The sequence below is a fragment of the Heliangelus exortis genome, chromosome 26, assembly GCF_036169615.1.
Source record: "Heliangelus exortis chromosome 26, bHelExo1.hap1, whole genome shotgun sequence".
NCBI lineage: Eukaryota > Metazoa > Chordata > Aves > Apodiformes > Trochilidae > Heliangelus > Heliangelus exortis.
Window position 1 is genome coordinate 215106 of NC_092447.1, and position 9142 is coordinate 224247.

General features: G+C 50.8%; 1 protein-coding gene across 1 annotated transcript in view; it reads right to left on the minus strand.

The window, feature by feature from the left end:
• Positions 1 to 9142, minus strand: part of BCL9L (BCL9 like) — a 60968-nt gene that overhangs the window by 48441 nt on the left and 3385 nt on the right. The window lies entirely within an intron of this gene.

Sequence of the window (9142 nt, forward strand, 5' to 3'; positions counted from 1 at the left end):
CCTACTCCCGGCCACAGTGCCCTCTTCTCCCCTCAGACACAGGCAAGGATCCTATGTAATAGCCTTCTGAGTCCCTGCTGTGCCTCCACCTCCCTCAGGATGCGTCTCAAAGTCTCAGTCCCACTTCTGTTTTGATGGTACTTTGTGGTACTTTACTCAAGGAAAGGGGAAAAAAAGCCAGCCTAGGAGACACCCTGCGTCTGTGCCCAGCCCTGCAACCAGCCGGGAAGAATGGGCTCCCTCAGTAGTGCTCGAGCAGTTTGAGCAGGGCAACCACCAGCAGCAGCCAGCTATGAGGAGCCTGCACTACCTTTGCCACCTTCGCAGGCTGTGCCAGTGTCTGGATAGACCTGGACAGAATCAGGAGTACCCACCCAGCTTGGCTTCTCAGCTTTTCAAATGGGATCTCAGCCCATTTCCATCACACTAACTTACTAACCATCACACTTCCAGCAGGCCAAGGCCATTCACCCACCACAGACAGGGGAAACCAGGAAGTAAAAAGACACGATACGAAGTGACATGGCCAGCCAGGCACAGTCTCCTGCTCAGCATCCTCACACAAGAGGGCCTTGGCCCCCCACTGTACACTGGGATTTTCCAATGCTGCAGTCCTAAAGGCAAAACACAGCCTGCACTGGAGTGCTGGAGGAGAATTTAATCAAGCTGAGCCCTCCTCTTCCCAAATGGAAATACGCTGCTGCAGCCACAGCACAGCTGACACACCATCGTCTAGCAGAGACAAACTCCTGACATGGTTCCAGGATCACAAAGACACCAAGGCTTGGGATTCTGGATGCCTCAGTATTCCTGCAATGACAGATGCAGTCACAACACCTGTATAGCTGCAGGCCCAACCAGCTGGGCAAGCGTTCATCCCTTCTTGTATCTCCTGCATGCTCTGAACACCAACCCCCACCCTCCCATCACCCTGGATTCTTGCTGCAGCGCAGGTGAAGCCATCCCAGGTCTGCTGCCTAATGCACTAAGTCCTGATGCCGCTCGGATGCTGGCACGGGGGACAAGCTTGGTGCCCTCTCCAGCAGCCTGGCCTCAGGCAGTCACAGTTACATGCTCCAGCTGTACTTGGGCTGCTCCTTGCACCAGGACATTCATCTGGCTGCCCACGGTCTGGGTACATCCCTGCAGCCCGGGTACCTTCCGGTTTACTGGCAACAGAGCTGAGAAGGAGCCTGCCGGGCAGCCTGCAGCTCCGGACACTGAGCCGGCGGCCAGCCACGGGGCGCAAAGGGTTAAACCACTTAGTGAGGCCACCAGCGTGATAAACGCAGCATCGGCACAGCCGGCACCTCCCACCGCCACCCAGGGTTGTGATGGAGGGAGGGAGGGATAGAGGGAGGAAGCAGGGGAGAGACTCTTATCCTGATACGGCGCCTTCCTCCCCAAGTGCGGGTTTGGAAAAACTGAGCAGGCAGGGCTAGATCGGGAATGGCAGCGCTCGGCGACACAAAGCAAGCAGAGCCTCGCCAAAGGACTGGCAGGCTGGGGGGCTTCGCCTGGCTGCAGGGGGCAACCCAGCAGGGCCCAGGCAGGAGAGAGGCCGGGCAGTGCAGGCAAGAGGGAGACCAGGAGGTCCAGGCAGGAACGTGTGACCCCGCAGCAGCGAGGTTTCCCTTTCCTGTGGTATTCCTGGCAGACCCCGCACAGGCTCTGGGCGTTTTGGGGTCTGTGCAAAGGCCGCCGGCTTTTGGCGCTGTCTGTCTGTCTGCTGTGGTCACATTCCTCCGCTCTGCCAGCCTGCTGGCTGCAGGTAGCCTGCCCCAGAGGACGCACAGAGCCATCTCGGCACATGAAGCACATGCAGTGCACATCGCAGGTGGGCAAATCCTCACCCACCAGTGGTGGGTGTTGGAGACAGTGCCACAGCAGACATGCTTTCTGTAGGCATGCACAAGCATGTGCAACCACAAGCAGCGAGAAGAGTGTGCCAACCCCAGAGATATGCTGCAGACAGAGCACCAGCAGGTCTCTGGTGTGTTGTACCAGGGTCAAGGTATCGTACCTCAAGTCAAGGAACGTGCAAGGACAGCTTTTGCTGTTCCTGCTACTACAGCCTTACAGTAAGAAAGAACTAGGAACAGAGCAATCCCTCCCTTTTATCTCTTTACATAGTGTCATCTCCAGAGGATATTGGGAAGCTTGGTCAGCGCAGACACTCAAGTCCTGTGTCAGTAAGTCTTAAAGCAGAGATCAAGAGTTCTCAGCAAGGGCACAAAGATGCAAATTCAATGTATCTTATTAGTAATTGGGGTCCCTCAAAATCACCACTTGGTAGATGGTGTCACAACAGGAAGTCGGTGATGCCTTGTGTCATCTGCAAGCATGACAAGGACTTGTGTTGGCAGGAGCTTGGACCAGCAGTTGCTACTCACATTCTCACACACACCATCATCGTTTCCAAGACCGTCACATGCATCTTGGTGTGTGCGATGCCTCAAACACTCCAGCCTCTACCTGGAGGAAAAGCCTCTCCCTCTGCAGCCAGAGCAGATACAGTCAGGCTGACCTGCATCAGCACACAGACCCATCTGTCCTGTCGGCTCCGAGGGGGGACGATGGCTTGGGCACGGTCTCTGCTCTCCTGCTTTTCACCCTCGTTCATCCGCTCCCCGGTCTCCCAAAACTAACGGGGCGGGCAGCGCGCGGGGCGGGGCTCGTCATCGCCGCCTGGCGGCCACGTCCGGCGCAGCGGCGGTACCGGGAGCTGCCCTGCACACCGGACCCGGCTCAGACCTTCCCAGGCTCCCAGCCCACGATGCGAGGGTCCCGTCCCGGGAAAGGGGCTGCACTCCCCCCAGCCCGGTTTCCCCTCTGCGCATCTGAAGGCGCGTTGCCTCGTCAGACTGTTCCTGTTTTCCCTCCCGGGTGCTGCGGAGGAGATGTGGCCATCCCCGGGGCTATGCATGACAGCCCAGCAGCTTGCAGAAGGGGATGTTTTAATTAAGAAGAAAAGGAGAAACTGTGGCTGCAGTGAAAAATACCAAATGAAACTAACTTCCAGGCGCACAAGTGAGGAATTGGTTTTCTGTGGCATGCAATACATCCTTGTCCTTGTGCTAGAACACCAAGAGCTGAACGAACTCTCCATCCCTGCCAGCAGCAGCAGCTCATAGCTGACATCTGCACAGCTAAACCTCACACAGACAGCCCTTCTGAATGTGTGAAACAGGCACCTTGGTGCACTTTATAACCGTCCTTTGTACTGAGAAATAAGCATTAAACCCTCTCCCAGGCAGAAAGTAACCCAAGGGTTGCAGGAACAGGGCATGTCTGGCAACAAAAGCTGAACACCAAATACAGGGTTGGCCTGGTTGCAGGTAATGACAGGTGCTGAGGTGCTTGTCCAGGACAAAACCAGAGGCAGGAACTGGGTTTAGATGAGTAGAGATGGAGAGAGGCTGCCAAAACCCTGTTGGCTCTTAAGCAGTGTCACTTGACAGGGTGAGGAAGAACAGAGGCCAGAGCGGTAAGGCCAGAGCAGCCCAGCTGCTAGCCATGGCACACATGCAACAGACAATGGATGGAGGACCCTCCTAAAAGGGGCTTGGGGAACCTCTCCCCTCTGACACTGCCTAGTCCTCCTTCAAGTGCAAGCTCTCTTGATTTAAATAAATATGATGTACTTAAAACAAACAAATGAAATAAACACAAGCAAATAAAAAAAGAAAACCACCACAGCACAGCTACTTAAGGCTTTAAGAGAGGCCAATAAATGTCCGTTCATTAAGATGTAGTATCACAACTGTTTGCATATTTCTGTGCACACTTTTGAACTACCAGGCCAAAGCACAATTTCCTTGGACAAAGCAAAAGGCAGCAAGAAGGTGACAATGCAAGAGCCTGGAGCAGCATCTCTTCCTTTAGTGCCTCTCAGCCATACAGCAATCACAGCCCCAGCTTGGCCTTTGCAGGACAATGCCTTAGCACGGTATGAACCAACCTGGCTCTCAGGGCCACCAGAGACAATGATGGACTCAAAGCAGGAGAGGCCCTTGGGGTGAGCAGGTAGACTGATGGACAGGAAGTGTCCAGGACTCCCTTTCATAGCCATGGGATGCAGAAGAGACAAAGCAAAAGACCATGTATGCAAAATGACCTCATCCAGTCCCTACTGGTCATATTTCCTCAATTCCTCCCTCTAACCATTGTCTGCATTCCAGTTATCAGAAGCTTTCCAAGCTTCCCCATCCTCTGACAGCCCCAGCTCAGTGTCCAAGCTGGAAAAGGGAAAGAGATAGTGGGAAAAGGAAAAAGGTTTTTTTTCCAGAGGCCAATGAAATGAAACTGTGAACATAGTTCCCATAGTAACAGCAGGATCCAGAGGAAGAAAAGGGAATATAAATGGGACTATCAAGGGGATGAACAGGGACAAACAAACCAGTCGCATCCACCAGCCCAGCCAGGCTGCTCACATACCACCTATGCTGTGTGCTGAATCCCCTCCCCATCATCTCAATGCCTGCCCAAGAGCTCCCTGAGCAGGAGCTCACCCTGCTTCAGTCACCCGGTGAGGTGAGGTCCCTACAGCACAAGAGGGCTCATGGATCCTGCCATCACTACAAGCCCGGAAACTTTCCCCTGAGTGGAGCAGTATCTCTGTATGTGATGCAATATATTACTTTCACTGTCTGACATCTTTAAGGTAAATGAGAAGGAGGCTCAAAAATGCCCTGAACATAAAAAAATCAGAGAGAAGTAACTCACGAGACCCAAGATTTATGCTCCTCCACTCACAGGGGTGACAGAGTACTCCTCCATGACATTCTAGCAAGGACTCACACACCTGAAATCAAAATAGGTTTCAATAAAGCCAGAAGCACAGCAGCTTGCATCAGATGGATGTAAACCTGCACATCCAACAGCAGCAGAGCCTGTTCCATGACAGGGGAACAATATTTGCAGTAGCATCTTGGCTGTTCACTGCACACTCTCTGCCAGTCCCCCAGGAAAGGGGTAAGTCTCAAAAGCACCTCCCTGGGGGGTTGCTACCTCTTTTCTGCTCTGTTTTATTTCCCCACAGACAGAAATGGGCTGCCTGGATCTGGCTTGACCCAGCAGCAGAGTCCACAGCCGCCCTCTCTGCCACACAGATTGCCTGCATGGGGGAGGCATGGGAGGGACATGCAGATCTGCTGCACTGGAGCCCTTCTGGGGACAGGCATGAATATTTTATGACATGAGGAGCCACAGGTGGTGCCAGCAGCTCCTGCACCAATCTGCCATCCTCTACCTGGCAGCAATACCAGTCCCTAAGACATCCTCAGGATCATAACACCCTTTGAGAACACTGCACCAGCCCCAAAATACAACACCTGACTGGAACCAGAAAAGACATCTCTATGGGGGCTGGACAGCACTTGGCACAAACTGTATAGACACCCTTTGATTCAGGCACTCAATGCAACTTCCTCCACTCAAAAGGAGAGTGAGATTTGAGATCCCTGTTTTCATACTTTCCAATATGTAGAGGAGGTCCTGTCTAAAAGCCTCTGAAAATCTGGCATAAAAGGAGCACTTGTGTCTCCAAAGTATGTGTAGAGAGCACAAATAAAGTGGACTGAACAGCACAATGCAGGACTGCCTCGAACAGGGCTAAGCTCACCTCTGGAGCTCTGGCATCATCTAATAGCAAAATTATCAGCAGCATAGCACCGAAGTGTATTCCTATCAGCAATCCTGTGCAGAAAGAACAACCTGCTGTCCTGATTCATCTCCCAAAATCCAGATGTGCAGCAGGAATGCCAAAAAGAAGAAAGAGAAAAATTTCAGCAAGGGGAGCCGTGGAGGACCACAGCCCTGGAATTTAATTGAGACAAAGCTGCTACACTTTTCTTGGACATGAGTTTGAGTAGGAGGTGTTTGTTACTGCCAATATTTTTTCTTCATACAGAACTTCCACATGAGGTTGAACCGTTAAGTGTTGACAGTGCATCTGTTAAGATTAGCTCTAGAAACCAAATGTTCTTGAAAATACAGAGAAACATGCTGTGCTTGCCCTTCATCTTCCCAGCTATCCAGCTCCCGTTACTGTGGAATAACATACATGGAGCAGCCCACATGTACCTGGGTGGCCCAAGAGCAGCTGTGTTTAAATCACTCCTCTACATGAAAGGTGTGACAGGCTGAGGAACAAGAAGTTCCCCAAGGATGGCAAGGGTCAGAAAAAAGGCAATACAACAGCGGCAGGCTCATTTCTACAACTTACAGTGTAAGGCTTCACGTTCCAACTGTGTTTACCATCCTACCTGCCGGAACACCTACTTTGGGATAATAGCTAACAGTGAGCCTGCTTCTTCATAAAGACCCTGTGCCCAGCAGATATCTCTGGAATCACCATGGACTACAAGCACTGGAGAAGCAAGTCCCTTCAAAAGGAGGAAGATGATCTTCCTCCAAGGTAATGAAATCTTTTCTTCAAAGGAAAAAAAACCAGATAGAAAGGCCAATGCAGCCTCCTCATTTGACTCTCTTTAATTAGTCAGTCACCATCTGGTTTTGAGAGGAGCTGTCAACCATTTGGCAAGCTTCCTCAGCTGTTACTTTCCTAACTTCAGTTCTTCTTGGAAATTCCTTAAGCCCCAAGATGCCAAAAGGAAAAGAAAAGCAGAAAGAACACACAAGTGAAGCAGAAGAGCAAGGATGCAGCACAGCATCTAGTTGGCAGAGTGAGACATTCTCCAGCTCCACTTCCAGGTCAGGGAGTAAACTACAAACGCTGCTGGCCATCTGATAGCTGGAAAACCTCCCACCCTGCCAGCCACACAGGAGGAATTGCGATACCTCAACACCATGTTTCAAACAAGCCATTAAAAGCCTTCAACATTTTCCAGAATTCAGGTTGCTCAAATCAGCAGCCCAGCCAAATTCCAATTTCAGCACTGACTTCTTAGCTTCCAAAACTCTCTCCTTTACTTTACTCTCCATTACTGTTTGTCCCATCTACTGTGTGATGGCACTGCTCCAGCTGTGCTGCTCCAGCACAGAGTTTATCCACCAGGATAGACACAGAGAACTTTACAAACCAAATACATGGGAGCTGGGACACCACAAGCTGGGAGCTTTCTCCAGTTTTGCCTTATTTCTGCCCAATGCCACGTTCAGCTCAAATAGAGAGGTGCTACTCTCCCCCCAAGAAACCTGCAGGTGCAAAGGGAGCATTTCACCCGGCTTTTGGAGGGGGCACGCTAACCCCTCTGCTCCGCAAGCTCTCGGGCTGCCTGGCTTTCTATTCTCAGGCACACTCTGCCAGCACAAGCCCTTTTGCTCTTTTCGGGAAAGCAGTGGCTACTGTATCAAGGCTGGGTGGCAGAAGCTGGGCTGGGCTGCAGCATTTTTGCCAGTGCTGCCTACCTCATTAACATTGAGCACTTGGCTCAGGCAGCTTTTAGATTACTCCTTCCTGACTGTGGGACCTTGTATGCGAGTCAGAGGCTTGCATATTTGCTCACCCTGATCTCTGTGAGCCCCCAACACATGCCAAACTACATCTTGAACAGTTCCATTAATTTCTGCATGCAGACAACATTCTCACTGCTGCAAAGAAGCAGAGTGATCCTCTGATCCCCAAACATCATCATCATGCATGCACAGACCACCACCCTCTTTTCTCACTGAGACATACAGACTTTGCAATACCCTCTTGTAAGCAAGTACAGCAGACTCCCCTGCACTCACACCTCCTCTGCTTATTTCCTCTGCTTATTGCTAAGTTCCTCTATGGTGTTTCAGCTTCCCAAAAAGCAGATGTAGAAGCCAGATGGCTTTCCCTTCTCCATACCCATGGTGATGGAGTACCGGAACAGTTGAAGAAATGGAGGATCCCCATGTTAAATACATAAATGTCCCACTACAAACAGAGCAGTTATCATTTCCCAGTTTCTGCAGATCTGCCCTGTGCAGCAAAAGATTCTGAGATCCAAGCCTACAAGATCCTCCCGTTGTACCTGCCCTGACGTTCACCAGCCTGTCAGAGCAGCAGAGCTGTAACTTCATTAACTCCTGACCGGCAAGAAAAAAAAGCAAGCATTAAATTCCATATTAATGCCTCTGAATCCACCAGGGACACACACCTGATTAGCACTTGTCCACAGGGGCAGATGAGTGGGTTTCAGCTGCCCTGACAGGCACTGAGCAATGAGATATTCTCACATTCTGTCTCAGGAGCTGCATGAGACTCAGGCCTGGCTGAGATGCCCACCATTGAAGGGGAAGCAGGAGATGAAGAATTCCCTCACATCCACGTCTTTTAAGAGAATGAGTGTGCTGACCTGACACTCTTGGAACTAAAAATCCTCATGCAGGGAACAAGGGGGCACCCAGAGAGAGAAACACACGTGGATCATTGGGCCTGGACCATCTTCCCATGAGCCTCAACACAGCACATTTACATCAAAGGCCCAAAAGCAAAAAGCTGGGGACACTGTTCCTCTTTTTGATTTCCCAACTTCAACTGGGCAAAACAAAGATTTTCCTTTACACTATACACTCTGCTCCAAGCCAGAGGAACCTCTGCCCAACACTTCCATCTTCCATGCTTCTCCTCCAAAGCCTTTCTTCTTTGTCTATTAGCATTATGCAATGCATTCAGTTGCAAATGCCAATGAGACTTCAGGCAGAAATCCATCTATTTCTCCCCTGCAGCTCTTAATTAACACGTGGACTTTAATTACATTTCCTGTTTTCAAGACAAAAATATGTCAGTCTCCTCTACCTGCCCATCACCAAGATTATTACAAGAGCTCTAACAATAAACATCACCATCCGTCTACCCTGAAAGCAAGAGGGGGAGCACCTGCTCCATCTTCCCAAGCTATCCCAACCCATCTAGCCCCTGGTCACTTATTCCTTGGAGAGCTGCTGGTTCCCTTCCAAGGGAGGGGCTGAAGGCACTGCTAATGGGTTGGCACAACATACTGCCAGAGCTGGATGGTGCCTGCAGGCTTTGGCAGCAGCAAAATATATCACCATTCAAGGATGGACACAGAAACAAAGAAACCAGGGAGATATTAGGGATTTTCTTGAGGTACCTTACCTTACCTTTTCAAAGGCAAGAACAGGCTGCCCTCCTGCTCAAGCACCCTCAGTATTTATACAAGGGACAGAAAACACTCCTAGGAAGCAT